This window comes from Myxocyprinus asiaticus, chromosome 19 (assembly GCF_019703515.2).
Source record: "Myxocyprinus asiaticus isolate MX2 ecotype Aquarium Trade chromosome 19, UBuf_Myxa_2, whole genome shotgun sequence".
Lineage (NCBI taxonomy): Eukaryota > Metazoa > Chordata > Actinopteri > Cypriniformes > Catostomidae > Myxocyprinus > Myxocyprinus asiaticus.
Window position 1 is genome coordinate 41841826 of NC_059362.1, and position 15765 is coordinate 41857590.

General features: G+C 37.0%; 1 protein-coding gene across 4 annotated transcripts in view; it reads left to right on the top strand.

Moving 5' to 3' along the window:
* Positions 1 to 15765, top strand: part of LOC127409585 (ATPase family AAA domain-containing protein 2B-like) — a 137155-nt gene that overhangs the window by 83465 nt on the left and 37925 nt on the right. The gene's annotated exons all lie outside the window — the stretch shown is intronic.

A 15765-nucleotide genomic window follows, 5' to 3' on the forward strand; every position in this document is an offset into this window, starting at 1 on the left:
CCAAAGCTACATATATTCCATTTTAATCTTCTAAAAGCAACAAAAGCAGAGATGTAGGTTTGTAAATTTGTTGGATTGCAAGTGCTACTGTTCCCTTTAAGGAAAAATGGTCCCAACTTCCATTAGAGAACAAGATTGGATACATATACTGGAACGATTTTTTTTTTTTTTTTCTGACTAACCAATTATTAAACTAGTCATTAAGGAGTCAAGAGCAGAACAAATATCACAAGAACAGCCTTTTCTTGTGAAGCTTGTGAATTGTAGGTATTAATCCTCTTCTTGGGGCTATAATGGTGTTGAACCAACAGCAGCCTGTTATTTCAACTCATTGTTCCGGAGTGAATCGAGGATAGAAGTACTTTAATACCTTTCAGGGCGTATTTTGGTGAAAAATGAGCCATTACGGCATTCTGAGGAGCTCTTTGTCATGGACAAGTGTCTGTAGATTGCATGGGCTCTTTGAGTGAACTGTTAGGTCTCGAGTGAAGGATTCTACAATTCTTAAGGAAAAGTTGTACATTTAAAGGGATAGTTCATCCAAAAATGAAAATTTCTTTCATTATTTACTCACCCTCATGACATGCCAGAAGTGTATGACTTTCTTCAGCAGAACACATTTGAGGAAAAATAGAAGAATAGATCAGCTCGGTAGGTCCTTTAAATGCAAGTAAATGGTGATTAGACCTTTTGAATTTCCAAAAAGAACAGACTGTCAGCATTAACTTCATCCATACAACTCCACTCCACTCCGTCTTCTAAAGCGAAACGATCGCTTTTGCTGTGAAAAATTCAATATTTAAGTACTTTTTAACTATAAATCATCGCTTCAGCTCACCAGTTGCATACATGCGGTCTTGTGTGACGTATTCTCATTGGCATGCTATGGATGTAATCTCACGTTTTTCTCTCAGTTGATAAATCCTGGATGAGCACACAAATGCCCCATTGTGAGTAAACCAGCATCAAAAACCAGCATAACTTCTGTACAGCTTTCCTTCTAATGTGCTATAAACAGCACTGTCCTTCCAGGTGTGTCGCACGTCCGTCTGTTCTCATGTGAACATGCCAATGCGATTACATCACACGCGCATACTGCTGCTGACCGGAAGCGATGATTTATAGTTAAAAAGTACTTAAATATTGATCTTTTTCTCAGCAAAAGCGATCGTTTTGCTTTAGAAGACATTAGCCAGTGAAGTTGTTTGGATGACATTTATGCTGACTGTCTGTTCTTTTTGGAGATTCAAAGGGCCACCATTTACTTGCATTTTAAGGACCTACTGAACTAAGATATTTTTCTGTTTTTCTTCAAATGTGTTCAACAGAAGAAAGTCATACACACCTGGGATGGCATGAGGGTGAGTAAATGAGAAATTTTTCATTTTTGGGTGAACTAACCCTTTAAGTGGGGTCGGTTGAGATGGTGTCTATTTTCTTTTCTGTACTTCTGCATTCGGACCTCAGTGCAGGCCAGAAAAAAGATCTCATGAAACCTAATTTACAAGGCAAAATCCTTGCCATTTGTAATCTCAGATTCTTATAAAGATGATGTGTATTATTTTAGTGCCAGTAGTGTCACCAAATGGAATTGCACAAATAGTGATTTGTTTTCAAACATGCTTTCTGAACACAGCAAAATAATTGCTTCCATGTAAAGCTTTACTTGTCTTACTGATTTAAAATGGCTCTCTATAGCTTTTGTTCTCATTGGCCTCTTTATGTACATCAAGAGACACCATCTTGCAAGCTGTTTGCTACCTTTGTTCTGTAGATTATCAGGAGTTCTTGTTTGCCTCTGCTCTTCTGAAGCGACAAATGGAAGTTACTCTTTACTCTCGGGGTTATGCGACTTCATGAAAACAGGGTGTAATGCAGTCATTACCTGGCTATTATCTTTATTAAGACACCCTCATTTATCCCCTGGCATAGGGAATTGCATTTACACATGAGATGTCAAGAGACAGGCAGGTTTCTTTCCTGCGCTAATGGTATGTAATTTCGTAAGAAATTTCTCAACCCCAAAAAGCACATTCATTGCTTATAAGTCTTTTGTGGCTTGCAATTGCTATTTTCACAGCGTGTTCAGCCACCTTGTTAGCAGATCTAGTTTCTCTTGGCACATAATATTTTGGCTCAATAGGTTGTATTTTCTGAAATGGAAAGTAGCATGACACATTTAATGATTAAATATGTATGTCTTGCCTCTTGATTAGCTTAAAGTCAGAAATGGATATTTGACAATCAGCTTTTCACAGACTTCTTAAATCAGATATGTTTAGTTTTAATTTTGAAGTTTTGTGTGGTTTGGTGAAGTTTTTCGGAAATGTGCTAAATTGTACCTTTTTGAGCGTCTTAAATTAATCGCAAACATTAAAAAGAATTTATGTAGTCAGTTTTTGGTAATTATTATTATTATTTACATTTAACATACAGTAGTATCACTTACCTTTATCCTCCAACATAGTCTTAGTTGTCATGAGTTAATTTTGTGTGAACTTAAATTAATCTTTACCTTAAGAATGTAGTGTAATAATGCAGTGTTGAAAGATTAAGGAGTAGTGTTTAAAGTTTTATTTACCATGTTGTAAATTGCCTGCTAAATTGCAAATTGCTAAATGACTATAAATCAAAATATAGCAGCCAGTATGACACTAAATAGGTGGAGATGGTTTTTCTAATAGGAAGTTCAAACAAGTTTATACTTCAATTTGTTCTTAGGAATTTTCAAAGTGGATTGTCATTTAATTGAATGAACAATTAATTGTTAATGATAATGCTGCAAAAGGTATATGGGGGACTCCAAACACCTTATCTAGACTTTTTTGAACTGCAATTTAAAAAATATATATACTGTGATTATTGTCTTTTTCCTCTTAATTTTCAGTCTACTTAATTTTAATGCACTTGTTTTGTATCAGTTTAATATACAATTATTTGTTACTAGAATAACAGTTTTTTTTTTTTAAATTGGCCCAATGACTTTAAGAAGAATCCAGTCTCTGAATGATAATTTTCAGTGTAATATGTTAAAACAGACTGTTGGTTTGCAGGTTATTTATTCAGTCTGATGGTGGTGATTTGTCTCGCAGTGCAGGAAAACATGCACCACCCTGCTGACCTTTGATTGATTCATCCACACTGAATCATTTAGACTGCTAGGCTGAATATTTCACCTGTTCGTCTTTATTGAATTGGCCATTTGTCATTTCCCATAGCAGGGTGAGACAAAACTGCAATTAAAAAGAGCATTGGATCTGAACTGACCTACAACTGCGAAGGTTTTGGTGTATAATTCATAAATCCCGGCCTTGAAAATTACAGCTGAAATCCTAAGGTGCCGATCTGATCCGTTGACATTCAGGTGAACGGATAGAGGTTCTGCTCTCCGTTTGAATCCTTTGTCAGTTTTATGGTCCAAAATAACATCCTAAAGTCCCTGTTGGATGTAATCACATCTGACCATGCTTTAGCGCCTGAGCAAACTCTAGCTTTGAACTGCCAAATTCTCAAAGTGCCGTACAGGTTCAGTGTAAGTGTCTGGATGTCTCACACTATTGGTCTCTACCTGGTAGGGATTGGAATTGTAAGTCATTTTTAACTATTCTGTTTCCGATTCCACTTATTGATTATGATTCCTCAAAAAAATTCTTTAAAATTTGTTGTACTTTTGAAGAAGCACCAAATTATTGATCCTAAACTATATATTTAAAAGAAAAGAAAAGGTACTTGATTCCCCACTCTGCCACCTGTGGTTTCGCTCTCCATATTTCCTTTGTTTCACCTAAAATAGTTTCTGGGATTTTTCAGTAAGAGGATGATAAATGATTCAAAGCCTCATCATTCAGGCCAAACTATCTGTCTCTTACTTTCTATCATTCTCATTCTCTGGACTTCAGGTAATCACAATCCCAGTTTGGCATTAATCCGAATTTCATGGCCTCCTAATGGTGTCCATTAAAAGCAGGCTCTGTAGTCGATGTGGTTGCTTTATCATGCGATTCTACATAAACCTCATAGTGGAATCTTAAGCGTCCGGCGCAGCAGTTGGTGACGCACCCCAGCAGGCCAGCCAAGTGATTACAATATATCTGAAGCTGAAGCACTTCTCCAGGACGATTGCCAAGTAGACTTCATTCCCACTTTGTTGCCTCTTAACAGTAGATCTGATCAGAGAAGTGGCTTCCCTCGTTATCACCAGAAGAACATTTCCCATGAAGTCCAGTAAACGGGGGAAAAGTAAGTAAATAATCGCTTTTCCCAGAAGATCTCTGACAAACTCTTGGTCAGAAGTAGAGGTTGAGACATTTTTATTTTTATTTTGGAGTATTGCGAAATATTTTCACAGTACTGGAATGATATTCTAATTGCTAAAATAAAAAAAATAAAAAATCGGCACATTTTTCTCAAATTCTTTGGTGATCAAAGAAATTGAGCATCATTCAGAGCAAGTCTGTGAAAAGACAAAACGTACAGCGGCATTACATCAACAAACTCGAACTTTTTTTCACTGACACTGACTTGCCTATGGCTAAATGATGAAGATGAGTATCAATTGAGCATAAGATTGCAATATATCCCAGTTTCGAATCGTAATACACTAAACATAAAGAATCGCAGTATTATCGTATAGTATCGTATCGCGACCCAGTGATGTATAATATCCTATTGCCATTCCTGTTCCTATCCCTAGTCAAAAGCGTACAGAAAATATGAAAGGAGACCAGGCTTTCTGAAATCCGAGAAGAGTCTACTGAGAAGTATCTTCTTCCACACCGTTTGGCTTGTCTAACGCTTCCCTGATAAGGCGCCAAAAGCTCCCTCATCTTTTTGAATCTCGTCCAGTTCTGAGGGAAAGACTGACCTTTGCTGTAAAGACACCAGTGCTTGCTGCACCTTAAGGCTAAGAAGACTGCCCAGTATACCGTCAGCCTCAAAGAAATGATCTCATTTCCTGCTTGCAAGCCAATGAGTCATCCACGAGCAGTGTAGCAGATAGTGGATCTCATCACATTCATAAAAGATGCAGCCCTTTTTTGTAAAGAAGTTTTAAGTTGTACCTATTTTTAGAGGGTCTATATTTCAAAGCTTTATCTGCTGTCACAACATGAATTGAAATGTACAGGACGCACTTAACCCTTGAGTGTGATGCCACTAACAGGCAAATTTACACATCCACCCAAGTGTGAATACAGTGGCATAGAGTGCTTCTTGGGTGCCGATTGTGATCTCCATGGGCGTTCCCTTGAAAATGACTCGGTCTTTGCCGCTTTGGCAATATAGTATGTTTACTGGGAAGATAAATTACCCCTGGCATGATCACGTGTTCCTCTTTGCAGTGGGCAAAGGAAGCGTTTGACCGATCTACTTAATTTCCACAGGCATGAACTGAATTGCTGATCGATCCACAGGCTTCATTAAGTACCTTCACTGCATGACAAAGGGGCAGGGTGACAAATTGTGTCCTCTCATAGGCATGACCCTGACAATCTCTCCATCTTCTTTTTCCCTCTGTCTTATGTGTTCTTCCTTGATTTCTCACCCTTCCAGACTCATACAGGATGACATATCTTGCCAAAGACTTTTTTATTACCTCTAGCAATGGTATTTTCATTAAACAATAGCTTTGTTCCAAAACCTTGCTGTCTTGTCCACTGTTTACATAGCTTGCTGTCTTCAAAGGGTCTGTTCACACATAATTTTTTCTTGCGTTCAAGAACAGTGGAATGAAACTTTTAAGTTGAACTTTTAACTTGATGTGGCATCCTAAAACACTACACTTCTTGCACGAAAAACGGCGAGTCTCATCGTAATGATCAAAAATGTCTTTCTAGTGCATTTTTACATAGATCACCAATTTAAAAAGTGCAAATGGAAGGAAGAGCACATCCTATGTTAACGGCCCTTAAGACAGCATCCTAAGGGGTTGTTCACACCAAACTAATTTTCCATTTGCGCATATTCATTTTCTTTCTATGTAAACATTAGATTAACTTGTTTGATTGTTGCAACAATACTCAGTGTTTCTTGCAATAAGAGTTTTGCGTTTTTAAGTAAAAAAAAGTCAACATTAAAAAAACGTATCTCAAGACACTGGCATTCTGTTCCATTCACTGTGTCTAGCCTTTTTTTAAAAAAATTTTTAAGGCCACATCCATACTAATGTGTTTCTGTTTGAAAACTCCACCCTCAGTTTTTGAACGTCGTCATTATCCAAAGTATGCAGTTATGGAGAGCGCCTCGAAAGTCTTCCGAAAATGCCATTTGAGTGTGGATGAGTAGTAAAATCAATGTGTTTTTAAATGAAAACGTTTTAGTGTGGACGTGGCCTAATGCAAGAATGTGTTTAGTCTTAAACTTCCCCTAACTGAAATGAAACCTCATAAACTGGCCTATAGAATTGGAAACATTCTGTATATCCCCTACCCCTTGCATTTTTGTTTATTAAATATTTTGCCTAATGCGATCATGCTTTCAGCTTCATTTAACATATGAAAAATCCTGCTGGGAACACCAAACAAAACAACCACATATGCTGTTGACCAGCTTTGCTGGTCTTTTCAGCTGTGGAAATTATTTGAGAAGAGGAATTAGAATGCCACACAGACCAGATCTGAACCAGTGTCTCCACATACACACTCATATTTTAATATTTAAATGTAGTATTTGACATTAATAACTTTTGTTTAGCTTTACCAACTCAGACGGGTTTGTACTGGCAAATAATGTGCAAATGTACAGTATATGTCACTTGGTGAATAGTAGAGTAAAAACTTTCGATTAGGACTATTATCCAGCAGTAGCTGTCCTAAGACAGGAACGCAAGTTGTTCTGGTGTATGGGGCTTAGCAACTTGCCGGTTCTCCTTGGTTCTCCTCCTTGATCTCATTTAGCTTAAATCCGACACACTGCTTTCTTTTGCTCGCTATTAAACATTTAATAACATTCACAGCATGGAATACCTGCATGGCTTTGCAGGAATTAAGTAACACCAGGATTTAGTGCCATTGTACGGCCACAAAAAACATTTGACTATAAACTACCTGAAGAATGAGCTGGTCCTGAGGAACAATAAACCAAGGAGCCATATTTAATTTTTTTTTCAAGATTTTATTTTATTCCCTGAAGTTCCCACTTATAAGTTTAGTCAAGGTTCTTGTCTCAAAAGCAGTCATAATTTAGTTGTACATGGCCATGTTCTGCCCTTTCTGACCCTTAATTAAACAGTATAAACAACCTCCGTTATTATTGGTTAACCTCTGCATGGGCCATGTAGCTGAATACTGAAAAGGCATTGATATATAAACACGGTTGGTCACATGTTAATATGTTTATGGCTCTTTGAATACCAGGGGTTTCTGAACGACCCATTTTTGCGTTGTTTTTGTAAATGGTCTGGGTGGACTAGGATGAGCTTTGAGATGTGAAAGAGTATGCCTACATGGTACATCAAACTATTACTTCTAAAGAGCAAGAAAAATCCTGTTTTCCATTATATGTCCCCTTTAAAAGGTAGGAAAATGTGTTTTAAAAAAGGGCTTTAGAGTGGAGGCCTCCAACATAGTGTGAATATAGTCTAGACAAGATATATAAGGGACTTTCAACTTTCTTTTATTAATCTTATTTATTAAATTCACCTTTCTGAAATGCAGTATCTCTTGTCAAGGTGTTTACCGTTATAAGCACTTTTACACTTGCTTGAGATATACTACACTTTTAGAAACCTCCCTATAATGTATTTCTAATTGTAAAACTGATAGTTCTGGTTCTGAATGTTGATTGGCCAATATAGAGTTCCAGTCGAACTGAAATACACAATATAGTAACAGGTATGAAACGAAACATCTGCTTCTGTGCATATATTTTATCGGAAGGATGACATTTGAGGATTTGCTTAATTAAAAAAAAAATCCTTCATTTTATTATGCAGTAACCGTTTTATGAATACTTCAAGGCACTCAAGGCAGTGCTATATTGTGAAAATAGTCACGGCTAAAGGGTTTGGAGGCACTATACTGCATGTTGTGCATCAAAAAAACCTTTTAGCCATGACTATTCACAAAGTAGCATGGCCACTCATACCTTATTGCATTAATATTTATATCATCTGGACATTATTTAACTAAATTATTTTTCTTATGCTGCAAACCTAATGAACATTATACCAGTGAGAAATCCTAGACTGGTTTTCATAGTGTTGCATCATGGAAGTAACCATGAAAAAGGTGTCCCTACAAGGCAGACTTGTAAAATTGGAAGCTGTAGTGTTTGTGTGCTATAACAAAGTTTAATAAATGAAAGTGAAGATGCTGTTTTGGCGGGTACTGGTGTGGGTGGGGTTGGAGTGTGTGTGTGTGTGTGATTGTATGTAATGTATATTAAAACATTATACATTTTTCTGCCACCACATGAAAAATACATTTTTAATTATAACAAAGTGCGAAGCTATTTCAAGAATAGCATTTCCACCACATACACACTCATATACACACACTTTTATATCAACCGTCTGGGACTGTGTGTTATTGCTCTAACAATTCCCATACATTATTTAAAAGTGGGAAGAGTTGGAAATGGCAACTTTTTCTTGGCCAGCACAGGCCTCCTCTCGGGAATGACCACAGTTGCCACTTGACACTTGCATACTGCTGACCCCTGACCTCTCTCTCTGTCTTGTTCCATTGCTCTTTACTTAATGACAATGGGGACATCAGTGAATTCCTTGAAGGTGTTTGCAGCTCTCTTATTTTAATATCATTAATAATTATAATTTTTCTAATTATTATAAGATCTTGTTATTTATAGAGAATCTAGATCCCTCATTCAGTTTGGTAAGTAACATGGATGGATGGATACCTAGATAAGTGGTAGATGAGTGGTACTGTTGAAAGGTAGGTAGGTAGATAGGTGAATAGATGGGTATATACAGTTGCAAGAAAAAGTATGTGAACCCTTTGGAATTAGCTGATTTTCTGCATTAATTGGTCATAAAATGTGATCTCATCTTCATTAAAGTCACAAGTATAGACCCACACAATGTGCTTAAGCTAACAACACAAACAATTATAATCTTATTTGTGTAATGTCTTTATTGAACATCCCATTAAACATTCACAGTGCTTTAGATAAAGTAAGTGAATCCTTATATTTAATAACTGTTGGATTCTCCTTTGGCAGCAATAACCAAGTGTTTCCAGTAGCTGCGGATTAGATCCACACAGTGTTCAGAAGGAATTTTGGACCATTCTTCCTTTCAGAACTGCTTCATCTCAGCCATTTTCTTAGGATTTCTGGTGTGAATGGCTCTCCACAGCATCTCTATTGTGTGAAGCTCTGGGCTCTGACTGGGCCACTCCAAAAGGTGGATTTTCTTTTTTTGAAGCCATTAGTTGTGGATTTACTTTGATGTTTAGGGTCATTGTCCTGCTGCATCACCCAGCTTCTTCTGTAATGTTTTTGTTGGACAGAAGTGGTTTTTGTCTTGGTGTACTGCAGTGAACACCATGCCTATTTAATGTTTTCCATATAGCAGAGTTTTTTACCTCATTGAGCATTTTGTGGTGTGCCCTTGGCTGGACAGCCACTTCTAGGAAGAGTAGCCACAGTACTAAATAGTCTCTATTTATAGGCAATTTGTCTGACTGTGGACAGATGAATATCCAAACTCTTCGAGATAACTTTGTAACCCTTTCCAGCTTTCAGTCTTCTGAAACTTTTTTTTTTTTTTTTTTTTTTTTTTTGTGCAAGGTATGGTCCATGTCAGCAGATGCTTCTTGTGAATAGCAAACTCAAAAATGTTTGAGTGCTTTTTATAAGTCAAAGTAGCCCACACCTCCAATCTCAGTTCATTAATTGGATGACAGGTTTGCCGACTCCTGACTCCAATTAGCTTTTGTTGACGTCATTAGCCTAGGGGTTCACATACTTTTTCCAACCTACACTGTGAATTTTTAAATTATGTATTCAGTATGTACAAGAACAATATGATAATTTGAGTGTTATTAGTTAAAACAAATTGTGTTTGTTCATTATTGTAACAGATGAATTTCAAACCCAATTTTAAGACCAGTTTATACATAAATGTTGGTAATTACAAAGGGTTCACACACTTTTTCTTGCCACTGTAGTTGGATAGATGGATAGATAGGTGGGTAGTTGGGTAGATGGATAGATAGGTGGGTAGTTGGGTAGATGGATTGATAGGTGGGTAGATGGGCAGATAGGGGAGGATGGATATATGCGTAGATAGGGGAGTGTGTGGATAGATGGCTAGATTATGGGGTGGGTGGATAGATGGGTAGATGGAGAGATGAGTGGATTGATGGATGGTAGATGGGTGGATACAATGGTTAGGTGGATAGATGAGTAGTTAGATTGATAGGTAAAAGGGTGGATAGGTAGGTAGATGGATGGATAGGTTAATAGGTGGGTAGATAGGTAGGTGTATGGGTAGGTAGTTAGGTAGATTGATGGATGGAGAAATAAATGAATAGAACTACATAGTATACATAATATAAGTTGTACTGCACAGATGTAATGTCCAATATAGATATGCTATAGATTTGCATTTCTATTCTATGTATTTTCTTTACATTTCTATTGGTATGCTTACTCAGTCATCATTGTCAGTCAGCTCACTCTGACCCAACTGAAAAAAAACCCTCTCTCTTCATTTTATTTTTGGCTGATGCCTTTATATAAAATGTACTTTTAAAGATATTTTCATTTTCATAGGAGTAACAGTAAAGGTCACCTGTTTGTGGCAGGAGTGCTGAGCTATGAGTAATCACTGTGTTTAGAAATGTGACATATATAAATGAAACCTATGTTGCAAAAAACACACTGATGGTGAAAAAGCACTGCCTCTGATGTTTCAGGGGTTACATTAAGGACCATAAACACGTAAAACTTTTACTATGCTTTTTTTTTTTTTTTTTTTTTTTTGTCTAGTCCACTAATCTCCCTCGGCCCTCTTTTTCATGTTTCACGCATTCCTTTATCTTTTCTTTTCAGTCCCTCTTTTTATCTCACACTCTTGCATCTGTTTGTTTCCTGAAATATGTTTCCTGTGCTGTTTGGTTTATTCTGAGCTTTGGAACAACACCTCTTCTATTCATAAACGCAACAAGACCGTGAAAATCTCAGCCTGCATGAAGTTCTCCCTGGCGAGATTTTCTCTCCATCCTTCTGGCTTGTTTTTTTTTACTAGTTTTAGCTTTCTGATGGAGATGCTTTAGTCGATCACTCCATCGATTGGTGAATGACAGCAGCCTCTTCCTCATCTGGCACGCCATCCCCCAGTACCACCATGACCTGAAGCTCATCAGCGTGACCTCAGCACCACAGAACTTTACACTTCTAATCCTCAATGCCAGGCTTGGAAAAAAAAAATAAATAAAAAATAAAAACTCACTTTTTGGCCAGACAGGAAGCCTGTGCAGCTGTCTTGAGAATATTCTCATAGGTCATCATAGAATGTCTAGTAGAACTATTTCACTAAGCTGGGACCAATAAGGCTTATTCAAACCAAGTACAAAATTTTGCCATAGGAATAATATGCATGAAAACATTTTCAAAATCGATTTTTAGTTTCTGACTTTTCTACCCTTTTTGTTTAAATACATAGAAAATTCATAGTAATGAAATATATTACAAATCCTGGCTAAAGAGCATTGCTATGCCTATGTCTTTATGTAAGTATTAATAAATATAAGTCTATCTTTCTGCTAGAAGATACTATATAGCCCCTTTTTAAATACTTTAGTTTTATTCATTCACATCAAGTAGGCCTGTACTCTCTCTGCTGCTTTAGCATCAGAGAAACACATCCACATGACTAGAATTACTCTGCTAGTCACCCTAATGTTAACTGAAAAGAAACATGACATTAAGTAACTTTATTGAACTTCAGACAGTCTGTCGTTAAAAATGTGTTCTGGCATGAAAAAGCGAAAGGAGCAAACAAAGGGTATATCAAAGTCTGTATCTTTATCATACTCATAATCCTCAAGCTAGTGTTCTATAAACCTAATAGAAATGAAAAGGAACATTTGGCTGATGTGAGCCAAAATCTAAAGCAGATAAGCTGGCTTTTTTTTTTTTTTTTTACTTTGAAGTTTTGGCAATACAAATACACATATTATATTGCAGTTTCTCCATGGAACCATGGGGTTATGACTCATAGTCCTGGAGGCCGCAGATGGTAGGTTTTGACTCCCTGTCAAGTTTTGACTTTTACAAGGCTGGAAATCTTCTGCCTTTGTGTCTTGGAACTGATTTCAAAACCAGAGGGAAATGTATTGACAATTATTGTTGCTACTTGACTGATTATATATTTACAGTTGATGTCAGAAGTTTACATACACTTAGGTTGAAGTCATTAAAACAAATTTTTTAACCACTCCACATATAATAGCAAACTATAGTTTTGGCAAGTCGTTTAGGACATCTACTTCATGCATGACACGAGTAATTTTTCCAACAATTGTTTACAGACAGATTGTTTCACTTTTAATTGTCTATCACAATTCCAGTGGGTCAGAAGTTAACTGTGCCTTTTAAGCAGCTTGGAAAATTCCAGAAAATGATGTCAAGCCTTTAGGCAGTTAGCCAGTTAGTTTCTTATAGGCTAATTGGAGACAATTGAAGCTGTACCTGTGTATGCATTTTAAGGCCTACCTTCAAACTCAGTGCCTCTTTGCTTCACATAATGGGAAAGTCAAATTAAATCAGCCAAGACCTCAGAAGAAAAAAAAAAACAAAACATGGACCTCCACATGTCTGATTCATCCTTGGGAGCAATTTCCAAACGCCTGAAGGTACCACGTTCATCTGTACAAACACTGGTACACAAGTATAAACACCATGGGAACATGCTGCCATCATACTGCTCAGGAAGGTGACACATTCTGTCTCCTAGAGATGAATGTAGTTTGGTGCGAAAAGTACAAATCAGTCCCAGAACAACAGCAAATGACCTTGTGAAGATGCTGGATGAAACAGGTAGGCAAGTATCTATATCCACAGTAAAACGAGTCCTATATCGATATAACATGAAAGGCTGCTCAGCAAGGAAGAAGCCACTGCTCCAAAACCGCCATAAAAAAAGCCAGACTACAGTTTGCAAGTGTACATGGGGACAAAGATCTTACTTTTTGGAGAAATGTCCTCTGGTCTGATGAAACAAAAATTGAACTGTTTGGCCATAATGACCATCGTTATGTTTGGAGGAAAAAGGGTGAGGCTTGCAAGCGGAAGAACACATCTCAACCGTGAAGCATGGGGGTGGCAGCATCGTGTTGTGGGGGTGCTTTGCTGCAGGAGGGACTGGTGCACTTCACAAAATAGATGGCATCATGAGGAAGGAAATTTATGTGGATATATTGAAGCAACATCTCAAAACATCAGCCAGAAAGTTAAAGCTCGGTCGCAAATGGGTCTTCCAAATGGAGAAAGACCCCAAGCATACCTCCAATGTTGTGGCCTACAAACCTGACTCACACCAGTTCTGTCTGGAGGAATGGGTCAAAATTCCAGCAGTTTACTGTGAGAAGCTTCTGGAAGGCTACCCAGAATGTTTAAACCATTTAAAGGCAATGTTACCAAATACAAACAAAGTGTATGTAAACTTCTGACCCACTTGGAATGTGATGAAATAAATAAAAGCTGAAATAAATTATTCTCTTTACTATTATTCTGACATTTCACATTCTTAAAGTAGTGATCCTAACTGACCTAAGACAGGGAATGTTTTCTATGATTAAATGTCAGGAAGTGTGAAAAACTGAGTTTAAATGTATTTGGCGAAGGTGTATGTGAACTTCTGACTTCAACTGTATATATTTTAATGTTTTCTTTTTTGCTTTTGGGTAAAGAGCCCTGGCTAGTGGGAATTAACATACAATTTCTTTAGGCTTAGCATTTTATTGAACATAAAAGTGGTTTTGGGGAAGTTACTTTATTGCTTGCGATGTTAAGCTGCTCATAATTTACACTAGTGACGTTACAGGCAAGCTACCATTTTGGAAAAGAAGTTAGCTATATTGCAAGCTACTAAAGGAAAGTAGCTTACTACATTGAAGCTTATAAAGGGAGCAATATTGTTTTGAATGATAATCTTTATTCTCAGTGCTTTGGAAAAGTAAGTGAACCCTTATATATAATAACTGGTCAATTATTTTATCTGTATCTTTATTATCAGCAGTATATATTTGGCACAAAACAATAAGATTTCAATTAAAGTATTGCAGCGTTAAACTTTGAACACATGTATTTTCACTAGATACTAATATACAGCTAGAAAATATGCTTAATTCTGTGAATTAAAGTGTTGAAGAGTAACATTTTGCTTCATAAAGACATAACATTCTTGCAGAAACTTCTACGCCTCAAATTAATTTGTTCGTTCAGGCAATTCATTTAAATAATACGGTTTACAAAAAGTGCTACTTTTTGGAAAAAGTCAAGTCATTTTTATTTGTATAGCGCCTTTCAAAGCACGCTTTACAGAAGATCAGGCATTAACAGAAGATAAAACTGTAATATATATAATGTCTTGGAGTCATCATTATGTAGTTTGATAAAATACTATTGTGAATTGTTTAAAATAAGTAATTAAATAATTGTATTTGTAACCCCAGTGAGCAAGCCGAAGGCGACTGTGGCAAGGAACACAAAACTCCATAAGATGTTGTTAATGGAGAAAAATAACCTTGGGAGAAACCAGACTCCATGTGGGGGCCAGTTCCCCTCTGACTAACATCATGAATATAATGCCAATATGACTTATGTATAGTGCATGTATAGTTGGCTGATGAAGGGTTTTGTTGGCAATTAATTGATAGTCTTTGTATTCCATTTCAAGAGTATAGTCCATCATTAGACCGAGGTGATGTAGGCAGAGATCAGTTAGGTGCATCGTAGTTCAACTTGGCCGGTAATTTCGGTGAGGTCTATCCTAAGTCCAAGGTTCAGGCTATGGCATTTGAAGTATCCCATGTCTTATGGTTGGAGTTGGCATAAGTTCATCCTCTGAAGTCCATCATAATAGACTGAAGTGATGTTTGGCTGGCACCGGCTGCTATTAGTCATCATCATCACACAGCGACACGTAGCAGTGAAGTCCAACACCAAGCAGGAATGGAGCTGGATCTGGCCGGTTCTGGTGACCTCAGGATAGGAGTCCCAAGGTTGAGACATGGAAACAAATAAAATAATATTAGCATAGATGCCATTCAGTTTATTGCAGAACTATAGATCATGATCACTGTTTCTGGTTCCGGCAGACCTAACTAAAGCAGCCTAATTGTGAGTCTTTAGTCTAGACTTAAACTGAGTGTGTCTGCATCTCGAGCAGTGTTAGGGAAACTATTCCATAGTTTAGGAGCCAAATATGAAAAGGATCTACCTCCTTTTGTGGATTTTGATATTTTAGGAACTATTAACAGGCCAGAATTTTGTGATCGTAATGAACGTATGGAATATAGCATGGTAGAAGGTCACTTAACTACTGTGGAGCTAGACCATTCAAAGCTTTGTACGTTGTTAACAGAATTTTAAAATTAATACGAAATTTAACAGGTAGCCAATGTAATGATGATAAAATAGGGCTAATATGATCATATTTCTTGGTTCTCGTCAGCACTCTGGTTGCTGCATTTTGAACCAATTTAAGTTTATTTATTGATCTTGCTAGACATCCTCCCAGTAATGTATTACAATAATCTAATCTTGAGGTCATGAACGCATGAATTAGTTTTTTGGCAT